Source organism: Nannospalax galili, unplaced genomic scaffold (genome assembly GCF_000622305.1).
Source record: "Nannospalax galili isolate Female #2095 unplaced genomic scaffold, S.galili_v1.0 scaffold1191, whole genome shotgun sequence".
NCBI classification, from domain to species: Eukaryota; Metazoa; Chordata; class Mammalia; order Rodentia; family Spalacidae; genus Nannospalax; species Nannospalax galili.
This window is the reverse complement of record NW_008330570.1, coordinates 2,149,086-2,168,274: the sequence shown is the minus strand read 5'-3', so window position 1 is coordinate 2,168,274 and position 19,189 is coordinate 2,149,086. Positions and strand designations below refer to the sequence as shown.

Below are 19,189 nucleotides of genomic sequence, written 5' to 3'. Positions count from 1 at the left end.
ATATGGTATCTTTTATAGAGACGTAAAAACTCCTAGGGTCCTTGTTTATAATTCTCTTGGCAATCAATTCGGTCCATGTCAGAAATCGTCTCTACTTACTGACTTTGAGTTCAAATGGATCTCAAAATGGTTTTCTGGTTTAGATTTTGAAATCTGTCAGTATTTAACCTAAACAACCCATTCCAGGGTCTTGCTTTCATGGTGGTCTGTCTTGTTAAAGTTGTTCTCATCTGGGAAGGTGAAGGTTGTAAGATCCTATTTACAAGCAGCAGCTGATGACCTGGTATGTTTTAAAAATGAAGAATTCTCTGTTCTTTGGTTTTTTTAATATTATCTTTCCCTAAGATTCAAAGTTATCCTTTGATAATTAAATTAATGAAAGAGAGGAGGTCAGTTTGACAAGAGATAAAAGAAATCAAGTCCTCGGGTGAGATATTGTTACCATCTCCCTGGAGTCTGGAAGCTACCCTATCTCCCTGTAACTTCTTGGATTCCTTCTGAGATGTTTTCCCAAGCCTTGATGTTTGGAAACAGAAAGTTTTGCAGTGTTAACTTGGAACCAAAATTATTAGTAGAAATAGATTTCTAATCATTTAACTTCACTTTCAGCACCATACATCTCATTAGGGTAGATTGTGGTTGGGTGAGTGGATATAGTTTATAGACCTAAGAAGGAAAGATGAGTCGTGGGGTCGTGGGTCTGCTGTGCACTACCAGTTGAATGGGTACCATGGACCAGAAATTCAAATGTTAAAATGTGTTCCTCAGTCCTGAATCGGACTGCAAGGAATGGAGGTTGGGTGGGATGAAAGTCAACAAGAAAGGAGAGAAGTGAATAGGTAAATAAAACCACTGAGACATAAACCAAAGCTGAATGTGAGCCAAGACCTATTTAAACTCTCAGTAGAAGGGTTTCTGGTGGGGGTGGAGGTCATGACTCAAGGACTTCTTGCTGGAGAGCCAGAGTGAGGGTGGCAGTGTTGAGATATTGCAGAGGGGATGATGTTGATGAGGAGGAGTAGAAGGGTCCATGGTCTGGTTTTTCTAGGTTGAAAATTGAGAGATGGGTTCATGGGAATCAAGTCGCTTAACTCCTATCCTAAAACCATGTGGTTGTGTACAGATTCCACTTGCAGACCCATGTGTTTAACCCTCTTTGAAAGGAATAGGTATATTCAAATGTGTAATTTTAAGAGAGTTTAAACGAACTAATCACAAAGGCATAGGTACTGTATAAAGACACAATAGTGCAGTAATAGTGCAGTACCCCACAGCTAATAATGAACATAGAGGTAATTACTGCCTCTAAGCTTAAGAGGGCAAGGCGAGGCAGCAGTTACTAGAACCCTGGAAGAGGTGGGGGGATGGACAGAGAGAGGGAGAGAGAGAGAGAGAGAGTCCCCCATGGAATGTCCTCTCCCTCTTTCCTCTAGCTAGCACCATCAGCACATGAAGACACAGCAGGACCCAACCTATCCCTGGTCTCCTACTGATGCCTGAACAGGTTGAATCTGACCAGGAGTCAGAGGATGTCAGAAAGGGAATGTTGTCCCATACAGATCAGTTATGCCTCAAAGGACACAGAGGAGGTGAATGGGTAAAAAACTAACCTGGATGAATAGACTATTTCCAGCATAGTAGCTAATGTGTTGGTTCATAACAGGAAAAGAACCTGGCTTAGTGTGTGCCTTATTTTCATTCAGAACTATTTCAGTGATCTCTAGAAGTGGCCTCTAACACCAAAGAGTAGGGAGGACAAGGCCATTGTCACAAAAGCAAGTCATAGACTGCCCTGTGTCCCCTGCCCCCCACAACATTGTCTCTCCAACTCTTGTCTGGCCTGTGCCATATTTATTTGGCACAACCTGGTTACAACTTGAGGCATGGGCTTGTTTGGCTGGAGAGAGTTGAACCACCTGCATTGAGAAGAAAATCAGATCAATCTGACTTGGACCTCCAGGAGGTCTTTTCTCAGGAGAGGGAGAGCTCTTGTAAAGTCTGGTAACCAGGATCTTCATTCTCTCAATTAACAGCCTTTACCATAGCCTGTAAGTCCCTATATAATCTGAGCAATCACAACTCCAGCTTCATCTTCTATTGGAACATCTGAGGTCCAGCCCCGGGGGGTTCCTTGTTGATCTTAGAACAGTGCCACCCCTGGCACTGTGTACTGACTCTTCCTTCTGCCCTACACTCCTGTGACCCACTCCTCGTTTTCTTCCAGTGTGTACACAAATGCACAAATGTCGCTCTCCACATACTCTATTAAACTGCATTGCAATTCCCCAAATGGCATCCCCCAGCCTGCACTACTCCATCCCTACAAGCAGAACTCACCATCTTCTGATACAGTTTTCACCAATTAAGTTCATAGTTTCTTCTGTTTCTACCTACTAGTCTGTGAGCTTCATGAGGGTAGTGATTTTTGTTTTCTTTTGTTTTGTTCCTTCACGCATTTCCGTTGCTTGGAACGTGGCCTGATATGCCACAGCACTCAATAAATAGTTGTTGAATGAGTGAGGAATGAATGAATGAAGTTGTTAAGAACCTAAAATCAGTGGGACCACTCTTACAGATTTCTCTCTTCACCAACACCTATCCGCTGTGAATCTTTCCCAGAAGTATATTGATCTTCTGATCACTCGTGTTGCCAATACCTTGTGGCCGAAGTGATTGATGTCTCTGCATGCGTTCACATAGGCATAGTAGAGGAAATGTATTCACGGCTTTGGCTCTGTGTCAAAATTAAATGCTGACCTTGGCTTACTTTGCCTCCCCACAGAGGTTATTTCTTAATCGTAAAGGAAACACTCTGTCCTTGGGAAAAGTAATATTTCTGCCACCTTCAGCTTTCACATGGCTATTTGATATGGCTCACGGGTGTCCCTGTCAGTGGCAGCTGAAAAAGCTTAGGAAGAGGGGATCTGTAAATGACCCATCGTGTCATCAGAAGCTGGCCATGAGGTGGAATTCCTTTACAATAACTTATTTACCTGTCCAGATCCTTCATATCCCATTAAAGCTTTCTCCTGCTAGCCAGGACCCTGGAGTGCTAAGAGGAAAAAGGAAAATCAATTGATAATGATATATTCCATTAAAATATATATATATTGATTCCCAGGTGATGACAGTCCAGCGCTTCTGCAGGGAGGATGCCATTTCCGGTCATGATGATGGCTTTCTCATATATTACATCTGAAACAGTGAATGAGGAATAACCCTACCTTCCCATAATAGATAGCCTCTTTCTAATAGGTATTAAATCTGTATTTTTTTTAAAAAAATCTCTCCAAGGATCTTGTTCTTCATCTCAAGGTCCTCTTCCCCATTGTCTAAAAGAAGTAATGGTTTGTTTTTGTAATTCTAGAGTATATATCCTTTTCAGTATTAGATTAAAGGCATGAATTTTTTACCCCCCCCCCAAACTGGACAGCAGCTTTGTTTGGATTAGCTGGAAAACAGTGCTGTTGTTCTCTCTCATATTCCATGTTAATGGCTCAGTGATGGGGATCAGGGCTAGCCTGTTTGGAGAATGGGGAGTCTACTGCTCACTGCACCTCATCATCTGGAAGTGCTATGGCAGAGTTTGGTACCTTTTATGAAAGAGTCCACCTGAGGAGGGCCAGCATCAGGAACAAACCCAAGGCAGACAAGCTTCCATTAAGGGTGGCGGGGCTTGAGGGGGGGGTGTCATCTAAGATAGTAGAACTCCAAATAGTTATTTTCACAAAAAAATGATGGCTGTTCCCCACCCCAACCCCACTCTTCTCCCCTCTCTCTCCAGATCGTCTGGCTTCCTCGTGATGCTAATGCTTTGCTAAGTGCTGGTGGCCATCGAAGTTTTTGCATCCTGGGGACGAATCCGGATCTCACCAGAGACGGACGGCGCAAGGTAGGTCTCCACTCAGCAAACCTGGAAGGTGGAAGACATGCCACCTGGGCAGAGCTGGCTGTCTTCTCTCATTATGAGGGTCTGGAGAAGGGGGATATGGAACTGGCCCCTCCCTCTTGCTTGATGAGACTTTTCCCACAGATACAGGTGCCCAAGGGCTCCACTAAGCTGTCTTGGCCTCAGTCACCTTGACACATCTGGGTCTTGAGTGTTCCCAAGAAAATTAGATCTGGGGGTAACGAAAAGTTATTGGACCTTGAAGCGTCTCAAAACAGTCATTCTTCTTTTTTTGTAATTTAACAAATTCAAATCTTATAATTCAACTTTTTGGTTATTAGAATAAATTATTAAGTATCTTGAAACTATGTATTCATTGTACAAAGATAGTTTGAAAGATAGCCTCTAAGATTTGAGGTGTCACTTGACAGTAGAAGGGGTGCTTAGACGCAGGCCCTAGATTCAATCTCTAACACCAAAATGTCCTACATATATAGAATATGTATGTATCACACTAAATTTCTTCCCTTCTTGGGAGGGTCCCGCCCAAGGCCTCAGGCTCACAGACCAACGTAAGACAATTTTAGTTTGGGGGTTTCTTTTATGGTAGGGCGTGCGCGGTGACTTACAAAGAAACCACAGGGTGGAGCCCTTCCTTTCCCTCCCACGCCCCGTGGGCCCACCATCTCGCCCCAGGTCTGCGAATGCCCCATCTTGCTTCCACGCTTGTGGGACACCCGGACCATTTTCCTCTGTGCTGCACGCTTCCTCCCTTCGTTTCAATGTCCGTCCACACTAGGGTCCACCCTTATTCCCTGCACTTGCCGGTAGCTCTTTGGAGGAATAAGTCATTTCCAGGCTACAGTATGTGTGTGTATATATAGAGATAAAACCTAAAATTATAGAAATGATGTATCATATTCTCCAGAGATAAACATTTTAGTGTCTCTCTTTTACTCATGTGCATGCACAGTGTGTACACATATACACAGGATTACACTGTATCTTCTGATACTTGGTAAAGGGTATTAAGACATCTTTTTATCTTAGTTATTAGAAACCTATATCATTTGTCAAAGCTAGATGTTTTATGGATATAATAATATGTATAACCTACTTGGTGCCCTGGAGATGGACAGTTAGTGTATTTTGAATCATCCATTATAACAGCATAGGATACATTTCTGTGTATATACTTTGCATAGTCTTTTATTTCCTGGCATTAAATTTAGAGATATGGCCTAACATTTAAATCTGAACTGTTGGGCCAGGAGAGAGTCGGATGATGTGGACTCCCTGGTAAGGGCGTGCATCTTATGAAAAGCAGTTGTAGCGTTGTTCTGTCGCCTGACAGCAAGCCAGGCAAAAGCAGTGGAGCCTGCAGCTAGTCACCAGTACTCACACATTTCCTGCCACTAAAGGGGAAGGACTGAGCCTGGAATAAAGCAGGCTGGGGATGGAGTGGGGTACCTGGATTCAGGACAGCTAAGGCTCAGGTGTCCCAGTACCATGTTCTTGAGCATCTCTGATTAGGGCCAGTTTATGCTCTGAACCTAGCTTAAAGCATCATGCCAACAAGGGTCTGTTCCACATCCAGACTCTCTGTGGGCAGAGGGCCTTGTCTTTGGACTCAGAGATAGTGGGGTTGAAGGCAGCCTGTCATTCCAGAACTCTTGAACAAAGAGAGGAAACTGTGCCTCTAGGATCCCAGGTTGTAGGTAGCAGAGGTTGTGAGGAGGAGAGACCCAGGTTAGACCTGCATCAGATGCTACTGTGGAAGAACCCCAGCACCCAGCAACCTCCCAGCAGCCCAAAGGCCCAGCCAGAGAAAGACAAATGGGCTTCTGACCTACAAGGCTGTTGGTATGAACCTAACAGCACCTCTGACTTGGGGCAACTGCCTTGTCTACTGTCCTAGGCCCTGGGGAATGGTTGGCTTCTGTGACTGTTGGATCAGTAAAGTGGGGTTTAGGGACCATCTCCTTCCAAGCAGATAGAGGGGGTGAAGAAGAAATTTAGAGGTGTGTTTCACTTTAAGACAGCTTTCCTTAGATCCTCCTGCACTGCTTGTGTGGCAAAAAAGTCACTGAGGAGGCCCTGGGGTAATGGGCTTTGTTTTCTTAAATGATAAGTCTTATTTTGGGTCTCCTGTTAGTAGTGCAGCATTGGCACGTAACCCACATTTGTCCCAGCTTTGGACAAGTATGGCTGTAGGATGAGGAAAGGGTTGGTCCATTGATAGTCTCACTAAGCACACCTGATAGGGTGCACATTTTGAGGATCCCAGATTGGTGTCCCCAATGTGAACGTATTTATCTGGCCTACCATTGGCCAGTTCCTGAAGGGCAGGAACTGCATCTAATGTAACTCTGAATTCTGCCTATCGACATCCCACCAACATCTACCTTGCACCTTGCCAGGACTGTTCCTGTGAGTACCTGTGGCAGATGGCACAATACAGGATGTGTTCTTTCCTCTTGGTCAGGATACTCACTAATTCCCCAGAGAATAAGAAGGCGCTGCAGCCCACTGTGGCTCCTACTGGCCAGTGGAAACACTTTTGGGCCAGTTCACCAGGTCCTGCTACAAAATAGGCCAATTCAGGAACAAAGTGTGGAAGGCTGTCGTCTGCCCCTGAAATGGGAGGAAAGTCACCCAAGTAACAAAAAGAAGGGTTTCAAAAGCAGCAGGAGAGAAATCTGACACCTGTGCTGCCAGGAGTGGGGAGCTAAGGACTCAGTCTATACAGAACCAGAGGCTTGGCTGAAAATGGCAGGAAGAGACCCTGTGCTCTGGAGTACGTAGAAGTTGGGTGCCAGTCTTCCTTGGTGCTGAGAACAGACCTGTGCAGCATCCTCTGTCTCTGTCATTAGAACTGTGGGACCGTTGCATACAGCCCCTCCATGCCCATTGCCCTCGGCAAGTTCTGTGTGTCCTATATCCCCAAGGTCGCTGCACATGCCTCCTGAGGGAATGGGAGCTGTTCACTTATGGGCCCTGAGTGTCTGCACTCACCACAACTTCACTTCCCCTAAATCGATTATGCAGGTGCCCTCCCACCACATTCTGTCCTCTGCCAGCCTCCTCTCCCCACTTAGGGGAGCCTCACTTCATTGAGGCTCTGGTCCCTCCTCCCTGCACTGGTTCCTTGTCCATCTCTGTCAGGCCTCTGTGGCCCCCTTCCCAAGGATGGGCCATGCAGTTACCTTAGTGCTACAGTGGCCACCACATATGCTCAGTCATTCCCTTATCTTCTTGCTGCCTTACTTGGCCACCCTGGAGACTGTCACGGCTTCATACTTCACTGGGCATCTGAGTACTAGGGCCCTTGAGAAAGCCATGTGCCCATACCATGTGCCCATCTGGACACAGTTCCTCATTATGGCCTTAACTGAGCCTGTCCACATCCTTCCTGGGGCCTTTATACCTTTCCACTAAACAGTCCCTAAGACCTCAATGACTTCCCTTCCGGCTTTATGGAGGCATACGGTTTTATTCTTACTTGCTATATGAACTACAGCCCTCTGGCTCCTCCTCTTCCTCCCACCTATGACCCTGCCCATCCACAAGGACTTCCTTCAACTTCCTGTCTCTCTAGTATCTTCAACTGTGCCCTGGATTTGACACCTAGGCAGAATTTTTATCCCTACATACCAATTACCTATATTAATCTATCTTGAATTCAGCCTGTCCAAAATAAGTTCCCTTAGTTGCCATCTCCTGTGAGTTTTTGGTTCTCTGTGTTCCTTGGCTGTGTCTATCTCCTCTACCTTAGGGTCTCATCTTCCTACCCTGACCATTAGCCCCTAGAGGATAGTGCTTACCCTTTTCCTCCATGGGTCCAGCATAAGGCCCAGTACATATGTCATAAGATTGGATGATCATATTCTTCCCAGACATTGCAGCACCACAGAGCATGTCCTCATAGGCAGTGTGAAGGAGAGGATCCTGGAAACTGAGGCAGGCTACCAGCTCCAGATCCCAAATCTACTGGTAACTGAGAGTACCTGTAGAATGGGACTATCCCTGACCTTCCCACCTCTCAGGACACTATGAAGGTAGACTAGGGGGAGACTGAGAGGAAGACTTGGGGGAGGTTAAGGCGACACTGTGTTTAGGACACTCAATCCTAAAAGATTGAGGAGAGACTGTGAAGGGAGACTGAGGAGAGACTGAGAGAGTAAAAAGAAAGTCTGAGAGGAGACAGAGGGACAGTGAGGGGAGACTAAGGCGAAATTGAGGGAAGACTGAGAGAAGATTGAGGGAGACACTAAAGAAAGACTGAGGGGAGAGTGGAGAGACAAGAGGACACTGACCAGCAGTGCTGAGCTATAGAGTTCAGGGCATGGCCTAGACAGCTTTACCAGTCCAAAAGCCTGGGTCTGTCCCCCAGGAGTTCTAATTAAATTCTTTTCACCAGATGAGTATCCAGCTCCAATCACTGCTCCCAACTCAAACTGTCACCTTGTGCCTGGGTTCTCCTCCTTGAGGAATTGGGATGGAAGTTATGGAGATTTTGCAAAACAATCTTCCTGGTTGGTGTGTGATTCATCTACTCTGCCTAAACTCTGCCCCTGGATTAAATAATCTGTAGGCTTGATGCTTTGACTAGTCACCTGTGCCTACTCTCTTCTAGGACCCTTACAGGAGCATCTCAGCCTTCCCCCATACACCTGTTCTTTTCCAGAGCTACCCTCCCAGTAGCTACAGATTCTAGAACCCTACTGCAACAGAGTGGTCAAATATGCCTCTTGTAGGTCTTTAAACACCAGCCCTAAACCCTAGCCACATACTAAAAACACCCAAGGGAACCTAATAATCCCTCATCCCCAGGCTGTGTTCCAGCTCCACTAAATCACAGTCTTGGGGTAGAGGGATGGGGGGAAGGCATTGACAATTCTCAAAAGTGCCAAGGTCAGAGGCACTGCCAAGCCTAGAGGCAGGTCTTTAGCCCTGGTGTGGGGCTTTCCAGTCATGGCTTCATGCAGGTGACACTTCCTGCTCCATTTCCCCTCCTACATTTGTTCACACTCCTCCTTAGATCCTTCTAGGTACCCTCTAGTTCTTTCTGGAACTAGGCATGGTGAGAGCATAAGGATAGGAAACATCATGCTCGTCCCTGGCTGGACCCAGATCTCCCATTTCCCAGCCTTAGGAGAGATCAGCAGCCTTCTTGCTGGGAATCCCATGTGAAGAATTGCAGGCAGTTATGCCAAGAACCTCCAGGGCCCCATGGCAGAGGTTGGGTGGGTTCACAGCATGTTGGGTGAAGCAGAATTGGCAGGGGTTGATATCTAGGGAAGGCTATCAGAGCATCACTCGGGGCCAGGGCAGCAATGGCACCTTTCTCTGCCCTCCTAGTCTGCTCCACTTAGCCCCACATTCAACAACAGACAGAAATAGCAGTCAGAAGGCAGGAGATACCCTGGGTGGAAGCAGGGAACTCAGGATAGTGTGCACATGGGAGTTCCACTTAGCTTGTGGCAGGTAGGGTAGAGGAGCACATGATAGTTCAGTCTAACTGCAAAACCTTCTTTGTCACCTAGGCTAGAAATAGCTTCTTTGCAAACCTCAGAGTTTATTTTTATGTCAAAGTTTGACTTTCTGAGTGGCCTTCCTTACCTTGTGGTTACCTGCTCCAGTGGCCAGGGCTGCTGGGAACAGTTATGAGTTTGCCCATTATATGAAGACAGATGAATGAGGAATATTGAAAGCTGATGCATAGCCTGGGCTCTGTGGGCTTTGCAAGGCTGGAAAGCCTTCTCATTTGTAAAACAGAAACAGAAACAGAGCAATAGCAAAAGCCCACAATGACTAGGCTCATAGTGGCCTTGCTAGCATCCTGCCCTAGTAAAGGACCCTGTGTGCATTCTTTGAGTGACCATGCTCTTGAACTTGTTGACTTCCATCCATTATAAATGGTTTCATTTGCCCATAATGTAAAAACTGCTCAAGAATATTTTTAAACTGACTATGGTGGTCCTCCTGTAATCCCAGCACTCACAGCAGAGGTAGGAGGATCTTGAGTTTGAGATCAGCCTGCGCTTATTGAGACCCTGTGTCATTCAAACAAACAAAATATACCTTTCAGATTTTTTTCATGTTGTCACAAATTTCTCTCTGCTCCCTCCCTCATTACTCCTGCCTCGGACAGACAGTGCTAAGAACAGTGGGGGCTGCAGGACACATACTCAGCACCTGGTGAAACAAAAGGTTGTCACAGTACTCATCCATTCATTCCTTCAAGCAACCACAATGTGTGTGTTATCTATGCCTGGAGTCCAGAAAGCTCCAACCAAAGCCCTGTTCTTAAGGAGCACCAAGTCCAGCAAGGAGACCAGCAGCTAAACACATTCTTATAATATGTGATGCATGGAACAACTTATAATATGTGATGCATGGAACAAGAATTTATCTGAAGTGCTGTGGGAGAACTGGCTTAACACATATTTCTTAAGCAGCTACTATAATGTCCTGTGCTATGCACTGGGAATAATACAGTGACCATATGAGAGAAAAACCCCAACCCAGCTCTTAACACTGGAAACAGGATGTTCATCACAGGCTGGAGACCAGGCTGATTGCTCCTGTGTCCTCTGCTCTAGGCCACTCAGAGGCACATCATTTACAACTCTCAATTGGTATTTTTACCCTCACTTATCAGTGAGCTGGATGCTGAGACGATGGAGAGATGTAAGCCTCATTCACAGAGCTTAAGTTTGCCTACCCACCCATGTAAAACAGAAGCAGCCTAGCAACCCTCATGGGCCCATCCTTTGATTTGTAGCAACTCATTTAGATAAAAGCATCTGGTTTGTAAGGTAGCAACAACAACAAAAAGAAATCATTAAAAGCATATTTCTGCTTTTACAAAGTAAACTAATAATAGCACAGAGGTAACAATTAACCTGCCCCCGCCCTTTCTCCAGGTACCTAGGCAGGTATTGACTATGGGAAATGAAAATCAGAACAGAGATTCTTTGAAGGCCCCTTCTGGAGTCAGTGCTCAGGGATGTGCGTGCATGAGGCAGCCCAGCCAGTCCTAGAGTCCCACCCTCCCCATTAGCACATAGAGAGGTGCCCTGCTTCTCCATCCCCGAATAAATAGTGTGATTATTTATTTAACACCAGTTCTGAGGCTTTCTAACCTGCATTTGGAGTGCTCTGCCATCTGGCACAGGCACGCACTGCAGTGCAGCTACTGGTGCATGTGGATCCAATGAGGGAAATCTGTTCTGTGCCAACCAGCCTCTGCTGGCCTTTGCTCAGTCCAGACATCTGAGCTAACTTTCTCCTTAGAGGACAAAGTTCTTAAACCCAAGACTCTCAGGAGAGTCTCTCCCATCACTCACATCTTTCCTGGTGTAGTGTTCCTGTGGGAAGCCCTGACCCTGGGACTCTCTCAGTACCCACTCTAGGCTGGGTTCCTCTTTGAACTGGTATGGTTCTTCCACTGTTTCCTGGGCAACAGGCTCCTCCCCTAGCTTCTGGCCTCTGCTAGGCATAGGAGGGCAGCCCTGCAGAGCTGGGCACAGAGCTCGCATAACAGAAAGTGATGACCACAAAAGTACCTGCCCATACCAGGCCCCACTCCCCTCCTATCACACTGTCTTGAGGGCAGTCACTGGAACTCCATCTCTGGGGCCCTCCTCAAGGCCCAGCACAAAGACTTGCAAGTGACATCTATGGTTTAGGAGTCAGGCAGAACTCCCCAAACTTTGCTGGAACCCAGACCCTCAATATGCTCGGTCTCATATTCAAGCCACATTTAGAAATCCATCCTACATTCACCCATCCACCCATTCTGGAAACACTTCTAGTGAGCTGTAGATTGTAGAGGTCAGGAACATAGTTGCCAGCACCCAGCTGCTTGGGTTTAAATTCCAATGCTGCCCCTTCCCAGTGTTTAACTCCCAAGTCTCAGATACTTCTATCTGCAAATGCAGGTTATAGTCTGTTTGCCTCATGCTGTAGTTATAAGGATTAAACAAGTGAACATGATAAAGTATCATCTGAAATGGTGCCTGAAGTACAGCACTGTATAGGGATTCCCTGTTAGTCTAAGGGGCAAGGACCTCAGCAGAGCCATGGGCTCTTTTCAGGACCAGATTGGGCTTGAAGGGAGGTGTCCTGGGTGTGCCCACCCCCAGCCCTCCACCAGTCAGCCATCCTGCTGCTTCTGCTTGCTGAGTGTATTCTGTCAGCTGGTGACCTCTGTGTCTAGGGAGGTGGCTCCCCTCCACACACAAGGATCCCAAACAGCCACTGAGCTGCATGAAATTCCTATACTGTGGAAGCACATCCCTACCTCTGGTGGGAGCCCATTTCCTTTACCTGTATCATGAGGGATTGGATTCATGATGGATCCCTGCAAGCCTGTCAGGCTCTGTCCCTAGTAGTGACACTCTGGATGTGGCCCCGAGGGAGCTTCTGGGACTCCACCACAATTAGTACTGTGGCTTCAGGAGATATGTCAGCGTGTCCTTGGGGCATCTCTCATTAACAATTATGAAGTCATTATCTGGTAAATAATTCATAACCCGAGAGATGGGATAAGCTGCCAATAAACAATAATCCATTTAGAATGAAGCTTGGCAGGGTGAGGGTGAGGCCATGAGGAGGCTCCCTCCTGGAGGGGAGCTTCCTTCCTGAAGGGTAGCTTCTCACTCCAGCATCACTCACCTGTCCTTGAGAGTCCTACTCAGGCCAGGGCTCCTCTCTGAAGTCAGCCTCCACTATCTACCCAAAAGTGTCATTTGCCCCAGAGCTCAGCCAAGAGACAGTCTCTGTGACGAAAAGCGGTTACATATAGTGTTGTGCTGGACCCTTTTCAGGGGATGTTGGTACTGTTGTTCCCTTTACAGGGGAATAAACTGAAGTTGGGAGTCGGTGTTGAGTAACTTGCCATAGTCATTTCATCAGAGAGCTTTGGATCTGAAATTCAGGTTGGCATCCCCGACTCTCCTATGAATTTGACCCCTCTCATCACTTGTCTAGCTCTTGTCTCTGTATGATCTGTGACTATGAAACTATGAGTATGGGAAGTCTGTGTCCACCTCTGGCCTTCCTCACTGGGTTGGGGGCCCAGGAGGTGACAGCATAGGCTCACCCTCCTGTTTGTCAAGCTGTGTAGTTACGCATCTTAGTGGTGTTTGGAGGCCAAGCCAAGGGCACTAGAGACAGAAGGGATAAGACTAGAGACTAAGCCTGAATGTCCATCTTTCAACAGACCTGTTGATTTCTACCTACCAGAGCAGAGACCACAGCCTCTGGCCATGCTTTAGGCCAAGAGTCTCTTGGATCAGATGCTTTGAGCTCCGGCTGTGAGTTGGTGATTAGGACTAGGTTAGCTCTGTGGAAAGTGCCCCTTTCCTGTCTGATCCATCATCCTACCCACAAGGTTGGCTCCACCCTCTGTCTGCAAGGCCACTTTGGAGACCTGCCAGAGGCCCTCAGGGCTCCACCCTCAGGATTAAGAGACCCATTTCTTCTCCTGAATAAGGGTACATCAAACTGGGTCCTTCCTAAGGCCTGGACTTGTGAAACGTTCTCAGCAGGCTTCTTAGGCAGAGCTGCTCATCTTAAGCTGTTTGCTTCAAGGAACAGGGTGGGGTGTATACTTGTCACACATCTGGAATGTAGCACAAACCTCTGTGGCCGAGCTGTGTGGTAGAAGTGGTCACAGTGGTTCTTAAGCCTGCTTATTTCTCAATATCTGTGGTAACCAGCTCCAGGCGAGGCCCCTTCTGGACTTTTAACCTCTTCTCCAACAGCCAGTAGGGTGGTCAGGACTGGCTAGCATGAGGGCAGATAAATGAGTCACTTGCTGCTTTCTAGAAGTGCTTGGAGCTGCTGGAGCCCTCCCTTTTCTCTTGAACCGTGTTACCTCTCAGAGGTACTGGCCCTGACTTAATGGTTAGATTGCTACAATGACACATCCCCTGCCTGGCACTGAGTTCTGTGCTTCTTGAATTGGGGAAAGTTGCTCCCTGGGCATCTTCTGCTTCTCCATGACCAATTCTACCCACTGTTAGCTATAGGAGCAGACCAGAAGGGCAGGGAAAACTGGTATGGCCAACCGTTGTCCTAGGTGAGTGACACTTTGACAGCTTTTTCTGCTCCTCACAGACCTTCTTCGGTTCTGGCCCAGCACATAAATGCTGTAAACCCACCCAACCTCAGCCCTGGGTCCCTAGAGGACTCTTGGCAAAGCAGTCTTCAGTTCTCCACATGGGATTCTCAGAAAGGAGGCTGCTGACCTTCTCTCCTTCTTTCCTGGACTAGAAAGGACTGGGCCCAGCTCCCAGCCAGGGAAGAGCATGAAGGCTGCTGTTCTTTTATCTTCACCTTGCCTGGTTCCAGAAAGGAATGCAGGAAACAGAAGATCCATTAAGACAACATAAATCAAAATATAGGGGTGAGAATAAGTCTAGGAGAGGAAATGGAGCAGGGAGTGTCACCTACCTGAAACCACATCTAGAAAGTCCTTCACGTGGACTCTAGGCTGCTGCAGACCTATCTAGGGTTTGGCAGCACTTCTGACCTTGGCCTCCATTAGAGAGGCCTGGGATTCCAGTGGCCAATGTGAAGCCATCTACCTCCTCCTTATCACACAGAAGAGAAGAGGTGCCTCTAAATCTATGTCCTCAGGGTCTTGTTCCAGGCTAATTCATTCTCTCTCTCTCTCTCTCTCTCTCTCTCTCTCCCTCCATATGATCAAATCCTTCAAGTTTTAATGTCAGTAATTTTTCCTTTTATATCTTTGCAATAAAAGTATACCAAAAGTACCATTAAAACATATATTGCATTAAATTATTACTTATTAAAATTTTTTTTCTTTTTCCCGGCGCATTTACTCTCTCTCTCTCTCTCTCTCTCTCTCTCTCTCTCTCTCTCTCTCTCTCTCTCTCCCCTCCCTCTCCCTCTCCCTCTCCCCCCCCCAGCTGGTCCCATGGAGACTGGGGAACTGTAACATCAGCCTATTGGAGCAGGACTTGATGTACCTTGGTTGTGGCTAGATAGACAGGGAAGGGAACTATATTACAGGCAGAGGCAAGGAGAATGTTCAGCCCCAGTTGTAGGAATGAGAGAAACTAGCTTTTGTCACAAGGCAGAGAGCATGGCATTTCTATAGGATATAACAGACAGAATAACCTTCTGACAGCCCCAGGGATGGATGCTTAATGATAAATGTGATCGCATGCAACACATCTGTTCCCAGTGAGGGGTGCTATGGGCTGTTAAGTGGTATTCCTGGAAGAGAAGCTGGGCCTGCTCAGAAGTGGACCTGCTGGGCCGCTGTCTTCCTCCCCCTTCTACAGCAAGCCCTGGGGATGGATTGTCTCTGACACTAAAGCCTCTGCCGAAAGATCTCCAGGGAAAGAAATTCCATCAGCTCCCAGAGTCCCCATTCCAGTGGCTCCTGCAGGCTTTTCTTCTATCTGACCTAAATCTCCCTTGCTGCAATTTAAGCCCATTTTCCCTTGTTTTGTTTTGAGTGGAAACAGAGAACAGCTAGTCCCCAGCTGTCTCTGAAGGCAGGGTGAGTCAGAAGCCCTAGCATATCTCCTGCCGCACTGAAGTGTTCAGAATCCTGTCCTGTTGAATCTGTCCCCAAGGAAGGCTCCAGAGAGAACAGCATTCACATTAATGCATGTGTGAGACAAGGTTTCATTGGCAGGAGGTGCTACTGTGAGAGCTGAACCCCCTGCAATAGCCCATGAGAAGGGCATAGCCCCTGTGGAGCTGAGAGGACGGGGGTGTGACCAGAGCAGCAGAGTTGAAAAGTGGGTCTGGCCAAGGAGCCAGCTCTTCCTCAGGAGGGGATGTCCTAAGGAGGGGATGTCAAGTTCTAAAGAAGAGAGAGAGTCACAGAGGATAATAAGAGTGATGGGAATAAGGCCTCCACATCCCACAGATGTCTCACTCATTCACTTGTTGACATCTATGAGAAAGGGGTGCCTTGGACAAGGGAACCCAACTCACGTGCATATTTTCTTTAGGTTTCTGGTGACCTCGTAACCTCCTGGACCACTCTATTTCTGTCTTGTTTTTTTATGCCTTTTTTAAAAAAAAACTTTGAAAGCAAACAATCTTTACCTGTTTGGGCTAGAGATTAGCTATGTTGTAGGCCATTGAAACCAATATGCTCCTGGAAGACCTGGGTTCATGGTTTTTTTTAAAAAAAAATTCTGATTGGGAAGCAGTAGATCACCATGGTACCATTTAAAAACCAGTGATGGTGAGTGGCCCTGACAGCACTCAGATAGCGATGATGAGTGCAAGAGAAGAATTTTTATTTTTCCTGGGTCAATGGAATTAAAACCTTCCTCCTCTACGGGAGAGATGGAGAGAAATTGAATCCTTTTTCCTAAGCAGTTATCTAACTACAATCCTGAGATAGGAGCAAGGTCATTGGACTTCTTTTTCCATTGCTTGGTCAAAAGTTGCCCCCCGCCCCCACCAACTTGACTTCATTACAATGGAAAGAGGAGGGCACAGCCAGCATTGATTGAATTTAAATAATGGAATTGCCATTAATATCTTCCATAAAAGATGATTGATTCTGACTTGGATTTATGGGAAGTTGGGGCTTGTGAAAGTAAACAGAGTGGCAGCTGTTCAATATTAAGACTGGTTTATGTACCAACTCCCCCCTCAGGGCTGGTTAAAAGGATAGGCTCAGGCTAACCTCCCTCCATCGCAGCAGCTGGGTCACAGGGGTCCCTGCAAGGTCTGGAGACACGTCTAGCCTAATCTGGGAGACAGGTTAGGGGGAGTCAGCTCCCCCACTTCCTCCTTCCTCATATCAGATTTGAGAGTGCAGCTAACTTTGCTGTGGGGGGAGCTTCCACCCGTGCTCTGTGGAAGCACAGGGCCCCTTCTTGGACAAAGATTCCTAGTAGCTCAGAGAACATTTCCCTCTCCCCACTCCCTTTAGGAGCTCCTGTGCTCCTAAAGAATCCTTTATCAGGTCCCTTTGGTACGTTGGGTGCAAAGGTAGCAGCATCCCTGAGCTATGCCTTCTGGAACCTGAGTGCTCAAGTGCACTGGCCTTTCCAGCAGGGACTTCAGTGCTGTCTGGGGGCCTAGAATGAGAGTTTTCTCTAGCCACTGTCCCTCCTATTTGGGAAAAGACCCTCCAGAAAAGGAGCGAGGGGCCCTGAGCAGCCCCGGTGACTAGTCTCAAGAGTGGTGTTGGGCTCACCAGGGTACAAGGCTCCCCAGCAGCCAGCCGTCAGCTCCTAACCTTCTACCTCTCAGGTGGCTTCTTTCATCCCTGCAGAGTGCTCTGAATCCTTTATCACTCTCTTCCAGCCCTCCATGTGCTATTGATCTGTCCCTCACCTATGACTGGCAACTCCCAGATCTCTCCCCAAGCTCCTTTCCCACATGTCCACCTTCCTTCTATCAAAGTGTCCCTCAGCCATAGTCCTGCCTGGACTCACCTCTGTCTTGAAGCCCTCTTCTCATGAGTGCTGCTAACTCCCAGGAATGGCAGCATCACCTACCCAGACCCAAGTCACCTTGGAACACTCCAGCCTTCCCTCCCTGCACATGTCAGACCCAGCTCTCTCCTAATGGTCCCTCCAGTATCCTTCCTCTCCCCTCTCCTACTGTTCCCCTCTCCTCCTTCCACAGGCCCTTAACAGTTCTAATCCAAGTGACCACTAAGGTCTCCCTGCCTCTACCAGTTCATTCAGCACACTGGCCACCACCATAGACTCCTCAGCCCCTGTAGACTAAAGCAAGTTTAGACATTTACCTCTCCCATGCTAAAAACACACCACGGGGTCACCCTCTATGCTTCTACCACCAGGCCTCTCCTGAGCTGTTTGCTCTACTCAGAATGCCACTCGTACCATCCTTTTTGGAGAGGCCCACCTGACCCCTCCCAGACAGAATTGACCATGTCCTCCCTTTGTTCTTTTTCTCTGCTGGTCACAGCTCTAGGTGCAGGAGAGGAAATGAACCTTTGAAAGTCTCCTTCATTATGTTACACTCGACTAGGGTCACCAGCCTTGTCCACCACACTCTATAAAACATTTGCACCCACCTAGCACCTGCTGTTTGGTGACAGATCATGTGATCTAGTCCTCTAGTCTCAGCTCACTGCACTGGGCCTGATATTTGAGTTAAGGAGTGCCCTTCAATAGGCTGGCAGGCAAACAGAATGGATTGGTCCTGGCCCTAAGAAACAAGCAGGAATAATCAGATTTCTTTCCACTGGAATTGGAACTGGAAAACTAAAAGGATTTGTTACAGAGTTTGGGACCACCAGGAAAGACTACCCAGACTCAAAAAGTTCCAAATCAGTTTAATTAAGCTTTTACAATTTTATTAGAATTTTAAAGAAAAAGAAATCCTTGGGGCAGGCGAGCTGGTAATCTTGGCAGCTGCCTTGAGGAGGTGAATGCTGGGAAGAAAGAAAGAAAGCCATGAAGCCAGGCGGGTTTAGATCCTGCGTGGGAGGTCAGACACGTGGCTGACTGCCAGCCACATGGCTGGGAGAAGGAAGCTTTAGAGAAAGTAAAGAAATACAAGATGCTAGGGGCAGCCCAAAGCCTTAAAGAAAGCAGGTTTACTAAGAAAGGCATGAAGAAGAAAAAAGGAAATTAACTCACAGACTACATGGCTGTGGCTAGGAAGTTCTACCCCAGTAGGCAGGATTCCAGGCAGGAAAAACTCAGTATTCCACCCATCTGTTTAGCATGACCCTCCTTCCTCAGGGTGGTCCTATCACTTAATGATTGACCAGTTACTAGAGAGGTCACCTGGAGCTCCATGGAAATGCATACCTAGGACTCCAGCAATTATTCTTGGGTTCTGTGCATAGCAAAGCTGCATCTCAAAGACTGATTAGCAAGGGTACTGGCAACCTAAAGGAAGGAGTGTTTGAGTAAGCAGGACAACCCCTCTGCTGAATTCCCCATGGTCTCGCCATGGTAGATACGGTTCTCTGCATTGAAACCAAAAGAACACTAAAATAACCTTTTAAGTACTTTATAGTAACCTTGCCGAGTAGGGGATTATTCCCACTTTTACAGATGAGTCAATCGAGATTCAAAAATATGGGGCTGGAGAGATGGCTCAGCAGTTAAGGATACTGGTTATTTTTGCAGAAGACCTGGGTTCGAATCCCAGCACCCACATGGCAGCTAACAACTGTCCATAACTCTAGTCCCAGGGGATCTGATAGCATCTTCTGACCTCCTCAGGCATTGCATGACACAGGTGCACTTAAATACATGCAGGCAATACACACATACACACAAAATAAAAATAATAAATAAAAAAAAA

General features: G+C 47.1%; 1 protein-coding gene across 2 annotated transcripts in view; it reads left to right on the top strand.

Annotated features, from left to right (window-relative positions):
• Klhl29 (kelch like family member 29) overlaps nucleotides 1-19,189 on the top strand; it is a 306,193-nt gene that overhangs the window by 77,082 nt on the left and 209,922 nt on the right. Inside the window, exon 2 of one of the 2 annotated variants that reach the window (XM_008848872.2) lies at nucleotides 3,785-3,892. The exons of the other annotated variant lie outside the window; for it this stretch is intronic. The gene's annotated coding sequence lies outside the window, so the exon portion shown is untranslated. The remainder of the gene's footprint in view (nucleotides 1-3,784; nucleotides 3,893-19,189) is intronic. 2 annotated transcript variants of the gene reach the window in all.